This window comes from Egretta garzetta, unplaced genomic scaffold, assembly GCF_000687185.1.
Source record: "Egretta garzetta isolate BGI_Z169 unplaced genomic scaffold, ASM68718v1 scaffold215, whole genome shotgun sequence".
Lineage (NCBI taxonomy): Eukaryota > Metazoa > Chordata > Aves > Pelecaniformes > Ardeidae > Egretta > Egretta garzetta.
In genome coordinates, this window is record NW_009259719.1 from 7842087 (window position 1) to 7854209 (window position 12123).

Genomic DNA, 12123 nt, shown 5'->3' on the forward strand with positions numbered 1-12123 from the left:
TGTTGAGTACCTCAGCCTTCTCCTTATCTGCTGTTACCAGCTTGCCAGTCTCGCTCATCAGCGGGGGTATGCTTTCTTTAACCATCCTTTTCCGGCTGATATACCTGTAGAATCCCTTCTTATTATTCTTTGCATCCCTAGCCAAGTTTAGCTCCAGCCGCGCCTTGGCCTTCCTGACCCCATTCCTACACAACCGGACCGCGTCCCTGTACTCTTCCCAGGATGCCTGTCCCTGCTTCCACTGCCTGTGCAGTTCCCTCTTCCTCCTTAGTTTGACCAGCATCTCTTGTCTCAACCACGCTGGTCTCTTCCCTTCTTTGCCCGATTTCTTACACCTAGGGATCGAGAGTTCCTGCGCTCTGTGGATCACATCCTTAAAGATCTGCCAGCTCTGTTCTGTAGTTCTTTAGTGACTTGTGCATCAATATGCAGTAGGGATAAGTTCTACCCATGGTAAAATTATACCTGTGCTGAATTTGGCACATTTTCGTAAAGCCTTTAGAAAACCTCAGATGAAAAGTCAGTAGAAAGCCAATCGCTATAAATAACTGTGGTATGTATGTTGCTATATTTCTATTTGTCTTGCCACTGCAGAGAAAGCTATGGCGTGTAAGATGTTTCAAAGCTTGATTCTACTCTGCTCCATCTTCACATCCGTACCTGTGGCCTACAGCAGTGAGCAACCAATTCTCTTTTCAAAGTCTGGAGAAATGTTTGCATATTGCAACAAGGCATGTTGCAGAGATGCTCAAACCGCAGCTAATCTGAGCTTCTGTGTCCATTCAGTACACAGCCATGGTGATACCAGTTTGGGTCCTAAGAGCAGTGTAGCTCTCTGTGGGACCTTGTGTCCCCAAGCTCGTCAAACAGTGGCTTGTGCCTGATGAGTGCCTTCCCATTCAGCCCCATGTGTGCTCTGATCCCTTCTGAGAGCGACTGCCACATCTGAGTGGAGTGGGATTGTAAAGAGTATGGGTGGGATAGAACGGGGTCATCTTAGATGCACCAGGGCATATCCCCTTGTGCTTTTTAGGAGATCAAAGTATGACTCTCCCAACCTTGCAGTGCTCTATGTCCTTGTAAAGTTTGGATTAATTTCAGGACCTTGGTGCTGCAGGAAGATAGGTTGCTTTATGAGTTACTACAGTACAGAGAAGGCAACTGGAGCTCTACAAATAAAGAGTGTGCACTCAGTGTCCTTGGCCTTACTTCCACCACCTCAGTGTGCTAATCACTGCTAATGGGTTTGCGTAGTGAATAGCAATTCCTGTCACATGGTGAATTCTGAGTCAGTCATATTTTGGCCCATAGCTCATGCCAAAAAGTGTCCCTATAAATGCCACCTTACCCCTTTTTCAGGCATTGATCCCCAACCCGAGACACCCCTTTGACAAAGTGCGGGCCAGGTGTGGGTCTTGTGTCCTTCCAGACACCAGGGGAAGTTCATCATCAGCTTTGTGTGGTTCCCTAAACAATATTTCCAGCTGATCCTGTGCCTAGCGTCTTGCCCTCTGGGTTTTCTGTTTCATAGAATTTGCCTGTAAAGCAAAGTGGTGGGTGTTGGTTGTTTTTCTTTTATTTTTCTTTTTTCTTTTTAATAAAACATGTTCAATTAGCTTCCTTAGAAAAACCTCCCTCGGTGCTCTGATTGGGCGTCTGGCAGAGGAGGGACTGCTGTCAGCATGTCTGAGTTCCTGGAAGAGCTGAAGTGCAATGAAAATGACCCCAGGGAGCAATGGGCTTTCCACAGAAACCCAACAGTCTGGGGGAGGGCTGACTGAGACTGGATGGTTTAAGAGCTCATTTAGTTTTCTTTTTGCAGCCTGGCAGAGAAATGGAGGGAGTGATAGTGCTGCACACAGCTTCAGTCGCATCCTTCATCAGCAGGGTCTTAATGCTTCCTGCAGCATCGTGCACGGTAAAGGCACCGGGCCATCCTTCTGTGGTTTTTCTGTGTGCCGCAGGGCACCCTGTGGATACTGTCAGCATCCTTCTCATTTCTGGAGACCCAGAAGCTCAGCAGATAACTTGTTCACTCCTTATTTAGACTACAGACTTTTAATTCTAGATCATGTTTCCATTTGTATGATGTTTTTTTTCGCCTTTCACTATTTTACTTGCACTGTACTTGTCTCTCTACTTTTAAAGAAACAATCATGATTTGCAAATTCCATAGCTGTGATTCGGTCTTTTCCTTGGCTTGTACTTCTGGGTTGACCTAGTGATAGGGCCCAGTCTCATCTTTTTGGATCGTTGTCATCCCACAGATATTCTGATATTTACAGAGTCACATCAAGCTTGTATCTTCTCTTATCTGGACCAAATGCCTTTTGCCTAGTGTTTGAGAGCATTCAGGGAAGAAGGGAAAAATACCACCTCAGTCTTTGTAGCAGAGGCCTAAGGGAATTAACATTAAATGAAAAATCTGCTTGTGCTACAATCTGGAAATAAGACAGCAATGGAAAGATCTGGAAGTTGGTTTCCACCCCAGCTAGCTTGCCTTTGAGTGCAGGGAGCAGTGTCCTCTCTGTGCAGCCTGAGATGTGAGCAGGCAGGGGAAGGTGCTCCTGCTGTGGTGCTGTCAGACTGAAAGTGCTGCATAGGAAAATGCATGCACCTGCTTTGCATGAGAGCAGTCTTGATTGCTGGGTGTTGCACAGCAGGAAGACAGCAAACCTTTAGAGCCTACGGCTTCAACTGCTTTGAGTTCAGGAGCTTGTCTTTATCAAGAAGTCAGAGTGTGCTAAGCTGGTGCATGGATTTATAGCGTCCTTGCTGCTCTCTGTGTACTCACAGTGTCTTCCAAGAGGTCGATTTGATGTAATTTACTGACTCACTGAAATGATTTAATTACCGTGTGTCTGAAACAGAGACCAGAATCGTGGGTGACTTGGGGTACTCTGATGGTGCAGGGTTGATGCCATCCTCCTGCAGGTTCTGAGCATGACAAACTATGGCCCTGGAAAGTAACCCACACGGGGTTTATTCCCGGTCCTATAGTGTAGGGCAAGCATCAGCTCAGGCTGCAGGCCGCGTTGGCACTAAGATCTAAAATGTTCTCTTGCCTGCGTCAGCGGTTCTTCAAAGTCTAAGTAGAAGAAAGAGGCATGCTGCTATTGGTGTTATGCTTGATCTGTGGATGGATCCTGCTGCTCAGCCAGCAGCAAAAACAGCTTTGTGGCTAGTGAAAAGTCAGAAACAGCTCTGCTTTCATTTCCCACCCTAGGATGTGTGAGCAGCCCAGTAACATGAGTTTCCCATGCTGGCTCCTCCATTCGCACATCAAAGCCTTTTCCTGGGCTGTCTGCAGTCACTGCTGCACGTAGTGGTGTGGCACCTTTCACATGCACTTCCATAGCTTGGGTGACTTAACTGGGAGCTGCACCACATTTACCACAATATGGGAGGAAAATCACGTCTGAAATATCATGCATAGGTTACAAAATATTAGTGCACTATATGGAAGAGGCAAAAAGTCCTTTTCCAAGCAGGGGAGGTTGAGGACAATTAAAAGATTATGTTTCCAAGCTCCTTTGGTCTGCTTTGGAGACTCAAAAAAATAACAAAAGCACTTGACATTTAACAGCACAGGGAAATGAAACTAATGATATAGGGTGCATGAAGACAGCAGGAGGAAAATGCTCTTTTGTGGTTGGTTTCTTTCCAAGCAAATCACCTTAGTCATCTTCTGTCAAGCAAACACAGGGTGGAATAGGTGTTTGTCATAAGAAGGGTGTAGCTAGATGTAATTATTAACAGAATCCAACTTTCCATGAAAAGCTTATCAGCTGGCGTGAGGAGTCAGACCTGTTCAGGTATGCTGACATTACGCTGCTCCTGCTAAATCAGAGAGAGTTTCTGAAGAGCAACTGTGATCCATCACAGTCAGCAGCGAGCTGCCCACCACCACGATGGGAAAGGGTGGGCTGTCTTTAGCACTCCGGCAAGCAGAGTGCTTGTGTTTGTGCAAGAGCAATAAAAATACAACGTGCGAGCTGTCGGACGAGAGGTCAAGTTGGAGTGTTTTCCATTTGAGAGGGAAAGGACCAAGGGAAGACCTTATACGGTTAGGAGCCCAAGAGACAGCTTTAGCTCCAAAGCTTATAAAGCCAGGCTTAGAAATGTGGGGGGGTTCTCTGCATGGAGATATGTAGTTGATTGCCCTAGGGACAAGAGGAAAGGTTTAGTTAAGTCATTTGTGCTTTCCTTTATTGCCCTACCATTCTGATGGACTTGTCCCTTACAAATAATTCTCTCTAGGATTTGAGGCAGCATTGCAGAGGGCAAGAAAAAGTCACCTTTGTACAGAATAGCTTTGTGCCCAACTTTGTTAAGGTTATGCGTATCGGTTTGACCTCAGCGGAGGCGGCAGTGGAGAGAACCAACCCCTTTGTGCACTGGCCGCAATCATTTCTCCAGAATTGTTTTTGAGGTTGTTTGTAAATTGCACTGCAGGAGACTCTTCAGGCTTGGGTAGAGCCGCATTAATTTTGGTGACAGGCTTTTTGCCCATTGCTCCTAAAGGGCGTTCCCATTGCGGCGGTTCCATGCCGGGCGCGTGGCCCAGGGCTCTGCACGAAGATTTGAGCTGAAGTTTTAGGTCAGAGAAGGAAGTCTGGGGGACTTGAGCTCAGTTTGATCCCCTGCACCCCTCACCCAGGGGACCTCCCCGGGCCACCCACCGACAGCCCTTGCCTCTGTGCCACCGCCTGTAAATCCACTGACTGCATGTGAAGCATTGATGTAGCCCTGCATCATCCCTGGGGATAAAGGAATGATTTGAACACATCCTCTGTTCTTGGATTGTTCAAAGGGTTTTGAATAAGGTGCAAAGGATTACTTTTAGCTTAATGTAGCAATAGGAACTGCCGGATAGCTAGAGTAACTGGTTTAAGTAAACACAGCTATGGCCTGTCTGTTTTGAATTTGACGTTGAAGAAATGACCTACTTTCTGTGGGGAGAGCTGTCATTTTAAGATAGACATTAAATTGTTACTTGGTAACTGTGCAGAGTTTGAAGTATCTTTAACAGTCCCACTTTGTCCTCAAGCTGCTGAATTTCGTAGCTATCGTTGTGTGTCTCAAGGTCAGGCTGGTCACCACTGATAATTTTGCATCGCTCAGGTATTTTCTGATGATGTGGAAGCAGATCATCAGTACAGGGAACAGAAAGGAGGAATGACATGAAAACTCCGCTCATCCAGGCGCTTCTGTCAAGTACCATGTAGGAGATGTACACACAGTCCTTGTGTCCTCAGTTCCTGCCTCCCAGCTGGAGGCAATGGACACACAAAGCCCCAACATCTTTCTGCCTCAGAAACTTCCTTTATCTGCCAGTTTTCCTTCTGTTCCCTGGATGTGCACAAGAAAAAAAAAAGTTGCTGGAGTTCATAGATTTAAATAATCAAATTTAAAAAGCCATTATCTAGAGACTTTTTTATGCAGATTTCTGATGTCTTTGCCTTTTTGCTATATTGACTCCATTGCTGTAACTATTTATAGGTTTGCTAGCATCTGTGTACCACCATCCTTTTCCTTGTTGCTGTTAGAAAGTATCACAGCCATGATTCTTTCAGGATAGGCGGCAAGTTAAGAGGTTTGTGTCCATGGAATAAGACTTCAGAACATGTTTCTTGTTGATCAGAATCATCTCTACATACATACTAATCCCAAAGTTTAGAAACTGGGGATGGAAACTGAAGAGAGCCTATGTGAACGATATTTGATCACTAGCGTTCTTCACACAAACACACAGGTATGATTTTGGGGGTGTCTCCCACGGTAATGAGCTGGGCTCTTTCTTTGGCAATGGTTCCAACTTGCATGAATGCCTTAATGACAGAGATTGCCAAGGGCTTGGTTTTTCCCCTTTTCCTTTGGGAAACGTATAAATCTCATTTAACTTCATCTCCCTTTGCATCAAAAAGCCATCTCTACAAGGCAAAAGATACATGAAAAATCAGTGTTCCCTGACATCATTTGAAGATCTTCCTTTTGTAGGCTTCAATCATCACTTAACTCCAAAACAGCACTGCTGTGCTGATTCTCTCAGACATAGGAAGGCTGGAGGGCAAGGGTAAAAAAAAATAAGTCCTTTATACTTTGGTTTCCTGAGATAGCGGCTTTTGAAGTGCCTGTCTTTGAAAGCAAACATTCTGGAACAGCAAGGCATAGGGAATATTTATATCTCTGTAGTTGGTCAAGGTAAACCCTATGAGGAGTGTTGACCTACATCATCCAGTATTTGTTGGGTCATTACATGAGATAGCTGGCTACCTAGAATCTACCAGTGCCCGCAACATGTTCCCTTTTCATTAAGTCATTTGTTTTGTCAGTAACTGCAGAGAGAATTTTGGGAGTGTTCCTTTTTGCTCCAGTAAGAATTAATGATGCTAGGTATGGGGATCATTATAGGATATACAGCATTTGCTGTAAGCCTTTGGGGTTTTAATTCCACCTAAGTAATAGGCTGAAGAGGGATGCTGGCTGCTGGTGCTGGGGGAATGGGAAGAGATAATTAAGAAACAGCTTCTCTGGCAGTTACCTATTTCCCTTAATCCAAGCGTAAGAAGAGAATGTTTCTTTTGGCTCACAGGAAAAGGATTGTCCTTGGTTTATGAAGCTCACTCTTTGACAGGAATGTTGCTCTTCCATCAGCTAATTCCTCTAAGAAGAGCTGAGACAAAGGAGGTGGTTGTTAGAGTGATAATAGGCCAAAAGGAAAATACAAAATAAACTGCAAGATTAAAATATAAAATCTTCTGCTTGTTGCCTCCTGAAAATGGGGTTAAAACCATAAGCAAGATAATATATTTATTTTTAATGTTTATTAGTCAAGTAGAACTGGATTGATAACGTGCGGCAGGGATTAACTGACTGTGTCACAGAGTGGACCATCTCTTTCTGAACTCATCTCTCTTTCCATCCAAAAGGGAGTGGAATATTTCCCCTTCCAGTAGTTGTGATGGACCCTCCCTTCGAAACCATGATTTACATGAAGAAGTAATTCCAGCGTGAGGTTCATATTTTCCATCAGAATCTGCTAATACACATCTGTGTTTGGAAACAAGAGAAGCCAGCCTGTGACACTTTCATTTGCTACACAAGTCCGTGTCACATTATGACTTGACACTAATGTGAGTTATTTTGTTGTTGCCTGCATGCCTGATTTGTGCTGTTTTGTGTAATGAAGGCTCATCTTTTCAGGTAAGAGAGGCTGTGTTATAGAGCCAGGCAGTAGAGAGCTAAGGCACATAAAAAATCACAGCCTTCAGGTACCTTCTTCATGCAGCGCATCTGCCCAAGAGGGACCTGCGTACTGGGGAGTGTGCGGATCTCGCCTCCTCCCTGTCTGAAACACAGATTGGCCAAGCACGATGAAATTCTTCCCTTAACCCAGAGCCAAGCTAGAAGGTTATATGCAGCCTAGGGGTGCACGAGTGTGTCAGACAGAAAATGGTGTGGATGAAGAGACAGAATGGAGTAACAGGCAGTTGTAGGAGCGGCAAACCAGCCCGGTTCCTGTCATCTGAGTGGTCTACACTGAAAGTGGGAAGTGCAGCTATTCACTTGGTAACAGAATCAACGACTTCTGCAGCAAAGTGTTTCCCCACTACCTTAATGACCAAACTCTTCCTCCCAGCTAGTTTTCAGCATCCTGAGGCGCTGAGGTTCTTACAACATTTGCACACTCTTGCTTGGAGCTGCTGTTTGTGAATACCTCTGAATCAGCAGCCTGGCAGGTCACACTAACCCCGCTCCTCACTCCTAAGGATTTGATCAGCAAGAGAAGGTTTTTCATGCACAAGGAAGCCTTCAATCACCTCTATTCTTGGGGACAAAAAAGAGTAATGTGGAGTGCCCATGTTGGCCCCATATGGGGACCGTTTAGCCCTCAGCTGATCTGCCTCATTCCAGAAATCTTGCAGTGCTATTTTGTATGTGTTCTTTCTGAAATGTTGCCCTGCGCCTCTCAACCAAAATGGCTTTCATAGTACATGACTGGAAGGAAGGGAATTAGAGGGGCGAATTGCAAAGAGTCTTAGAAAAACATGAGGAGTATTCCAAAACCAAAGTCTTAGAAAAGAAGGAGGTATTTTCAAAAAGAGTAACAGAGATTTTCCAAAAGATTCCCTGGAAATATTAGGTCATGTTTTAGGCTTTTTCAGATTTGCACTTTAATCATAACACCACCTTTTACTACTACTTAACACTTTCAGACATGTGCAAACACATAGCATGTGCATCGTGCAACACGTTTCTTCAACATATTTACAGGCTTGGAGGTAGTGTTTTGAACTCTGCCTCTGCAGTGTTTGGCAATGACTGCGATGACACTTGCATGATGGGAAGAATCGTTGCCAAGTTGGGTAACTTCTGACAAGTATAAACACAGCTCTGCCTTCTGTAAACTAGATTTCAAACCATATTGCTGTTCTGGGGAAGAGACAGTCCTGACATTAAAGAATATACAGTCTCTCTGGTCTGCTATTAAATCTCGTTGCCGGTTTGCGCTGAGTGAGCCTATGAAGAACAAGCAGCAAGGGACAGTTGGACAGGATGGGCGCCCCAGGAGCTTAGCACTGGGACTTGCTGTCTCTTTGTTACAAATATATCCCAGATCTGTTGTTTTTAGGAGTTGTCATCACTGAAAGCTCTGTCTCAGCCAACAAGGAATGAGTTTGCTGAGATCAATCTAGGTTTGTCTGCTCGGTTTTCCATGGACTAATGTTTACATCCTGAAGTGGCATTGCAAATGTTCTGGCTGGCATGTTGGTAGATGAATTCAAGTGAAGCCAGGAGTTAACTGTATAATGCATGATGAGCTTTTCTTTTGCTTTTAATGAAGAAATGTCCCAGTTAGGGTTTGTGCATGCTGGTGGGGCAGTGTGTGAAGGAAGGTTTTTCTTGTATTAAGTAAGCTGCGCTTCAGTGTTACGGTTTCCTCTCAAGCCAAATCCACATCAGAGTTACACCGGGGGGAAATTCCTTGTCTGTAAAACCTGGAATATCAAGTGGCAAATTCAGCCCTGAAGTAAGTGAATTCCCATCACACTCAGTAGAAAACGAACCTGGATTTAGCCCATTTTGTTTTACAGGTTTCACAGGCAGGGCTGTTTCTGTAAGAGCAGCACTTCTCCAACAGCCACAGTTGGAAAAGTTGCAGCGTATCTTCTAGATCAAGGCAATCACATGATGGAGTTATGCTGGCTGCCAGGCTGGAGTCTGAGAAACTCGAATCCTGGCTGATCTCTGCCACTGATTTTTGGTTGACCAGCTCTTCCGTTGTCCTTCCATCTGGCATATTTATATCATAGGTTTTTGAGAAATAGCAAGTCTCTGATTATATGTTTGGACAATCTAATGCTACAGTAGCCAGTATTATTTAAAGTTTTTATTGTCACTGTAGTTTCATGGGGGTCCATTAGAGCAAATGTCTTTCCTGCCTAGATAGAGTACTCTCTTAAAATAGCTATTTTTACAAAAACCGACATTGTGTTCATTTTTGCAACTCAAATCTGAGCTGCTGCAACGTGCATTTACACTGCATTTAGGAAGTAATGGCATTCAGGAGAAAACTCTTACCAGTAAGGTGTGAGAAAGAGGAGCAAAAGGGTAAATACAGTGCTGTTTGCAAAAGGAAACCCTTTTCTGCGCACCTAGGTTGGTGTGTCAGATGGGGAGCAATTCTGACTGGATCCCTTCCTCTGCTGGGGCAGGCTGCTTTCTCTGGGGTCTGGTCTTTTCTACATTTAAATTATTCAAATGATGATTTTGCAAGAATGCAAGACCAGCTCCGTGTGGAGCTGACCTGGGGGCCATCTAGTCCAACAACATGTCTCCAGCCATGACCACTGCCACAGCTGATGAAAAGGAAATTGCAAGGATGAAGCCACTGATGATTTGCAGTAAAATTTCTTTTTTGTTCAATCTCATCTCTAATGAATATTAGCTAAAGTTCTAGAGCTTTGTTGTATTCCATCCCCTCTCCCAATCCAAAACCTCTCTAAATTATTATGTTAAGCCTGTTACATTATTATGGAACACCCAAATTGTATTTTACTTACAGGAATCCTTTTCATAGTTTCCTTTTGAAGTTTATTGCCCAGGCTAACAGTGAAGCCATTAGAATGATTTTTCTTCTGTCTGGTCTACATTTTGCCTACCAGTAGCCTTCTCCTTTGAACAACATAACTGTTTTTCAAGTGAAAAAAAAAAAAAAGAATGGTTTTGCTAAAATTTGGAAGAGTGTGTTTGTGTACACTCATCCATCTATGTGATGTGAATGCTGAAAACCTCTAATCTCATTTTATTCCCAGGCCCACTTTGTCATTTTTCTTTAAACTTGCTTTTTGATGTGTAGCAGAGGTGACGATGGATATCTGATTGATGTTGCAGCACCGTGTCTGCTCCCAAAGGCCACTTGCCTTACTCGTTTGTGCAGTGTGTAACAGAAGCCACACAATCGTTGTGTTTCTCTGGAAGCGTAAGCGGAAGATCAAAAGGGGGTTCACATGAGGCAGCATTAGCCTCCAGATAAAGCCCTGTCTCCATGCGTTCCTATTCCCTGACACTCTGGCACCCATGATTATAAAAAAAAAAAAAAAATAGGCAGGGCTGGGTGTGGGCAGAAAATAGACATGTCTCAAAAGAAATTAGTCTGAGTCTGAACGTGTTATCAACGCACTTAGCAACTGCATAGCCCTCTTTTTGCTGTGGTGCCTTTAGGCAATACTGGCAGGACTGGGTTCCCTTGTACTCCCTCTTAAAAATTCAGTGCTAGGTTGCTGTGAATAGAAAAAGGCAAAAGGATGAACGTTTCTGCCCAAGGACAGGGCAGATCTCTTTAAATAATACCTCATTTTTACCTTTGGCTGGTCCGTTTCATAAGGAGCTGCCTACTCTGGTGGGTTTTGCTTTCATTTTCTCCTATGAGTGATAGGTGGGGTTCACTGAAAATGAGACATAGATGTTGTGACAATGCTGCTAGGAACTGAGTTGGGAGATGTCACTCGGCATCCAAAGTTGCTCTGGCACATCTTGACTGGATATTGCTTTACCGCGTGCTCCAGACCTTTGGACTGCTGATGAGTTCAGGGGTGGGGAAGAGTATAGTGCAATCTGTAAGGATTGCAAGTGTTTCAGCAGTCATTAGGGAGAGACAGGAAAGGACCGTGGTAATTGGCTTCTGACAGATTTGAACTGAGAACATGATTCAGCAGAGCAGAAGAGCCATACATACAGTGCCCACTTAATTTGTATTTTAATTTTCTTAATTTCATAGATAGCAGGTAAGACTGGCAATGGAATTTGGACTAGAAATGCTGTGTAATAGTTTTGATAGCTGGAAACACCTGACCGTGTCTGTCATAAGAGAATTAAATACACTCCACTGATTCACTGCATTTCTTGCTGGTTCATCTGGCTTGGGCTAAGGGAAGTTGTGCACTTGAGAGGATCCGGGGATAGGAATGAGATTTCAGTAAGTTTGAGAGGATAGGAACACGTGCCCATAAACGGGTTATTTTTCCCTTGCATGTGTTTCAGAAGGCTGATTATTTAAGACAGAAAATGATACCATATGTGCCTGGCAAACTGCAGGATATTTCTGCTGTGGCAGTGAGCCATGGTAGCATGGTTTCAGTCATGGGCTGGGGTTTCTATTCCTGATCCTATCAGTCTGCTTTTTGGACTTTCAGTGAGGGCTCCACATCCGTGTTTCTATCTGTAGTCAGAAACTACAAAGCAAGAGAGAATCCAACCAAATTGTCATGCATTGGCTCAGCAAACCATACAGGTGTCTCTGGGAGAGGTGTTGCAGCAGTACTTCAGTGATTATAAAGGTCAGTCTGCGTTTCCACGAATGCTCCTGTTTCCAGAGGTGTGGAACTCAGCTGTAAAAATCAGATCAGTCTGCACAGAGTTTTGGTGCAGGAGTTCTCAGAACACAGACCTGTTTGCTTTAACAAAATGTGCTGAAGATGCAGGAGTGGGAGTTGTTAAGATAACAGCCGATGCAGTAAAACAATATGCAACTGCAGTTATGTATTGGCTTGACTCATGCCAATTGTTTCTGCCTTCAGTCTGTGGAAAGGGAGCAGCAGGGTTTCATACATGTAGCTA

General features: G+C 44.2%; 2 protein-coding genes across 7 annotated transcripts in view; both read left to right on the forward strand.

The window, feature by feature from the left end:
* Positions 1–10608, forward strand: part of HEMK1 (HemK methyltransferase family member 1) — a 95862-nt gene extending 85254 nt beyond the window's left edge. The window contains exon 19 of the mRNA XM_009639364.2: positions 6596–10608. The gene's annotated coding sequence lies outside the window, so the exon portion shown is untranslated. The remainder of the gene's footprint in view (positions 1–6595) is intronic.
* MAPKAPK3 (MAPK activated protein kinase 3) overlaps positions 1–12123 on the forward strand; it is a 111377-nt gene that overhangs the window by 26202 nt on the left and 73052 nt on the right. The gene's annotated exons all lie outside the window — the stretch shown is intronic.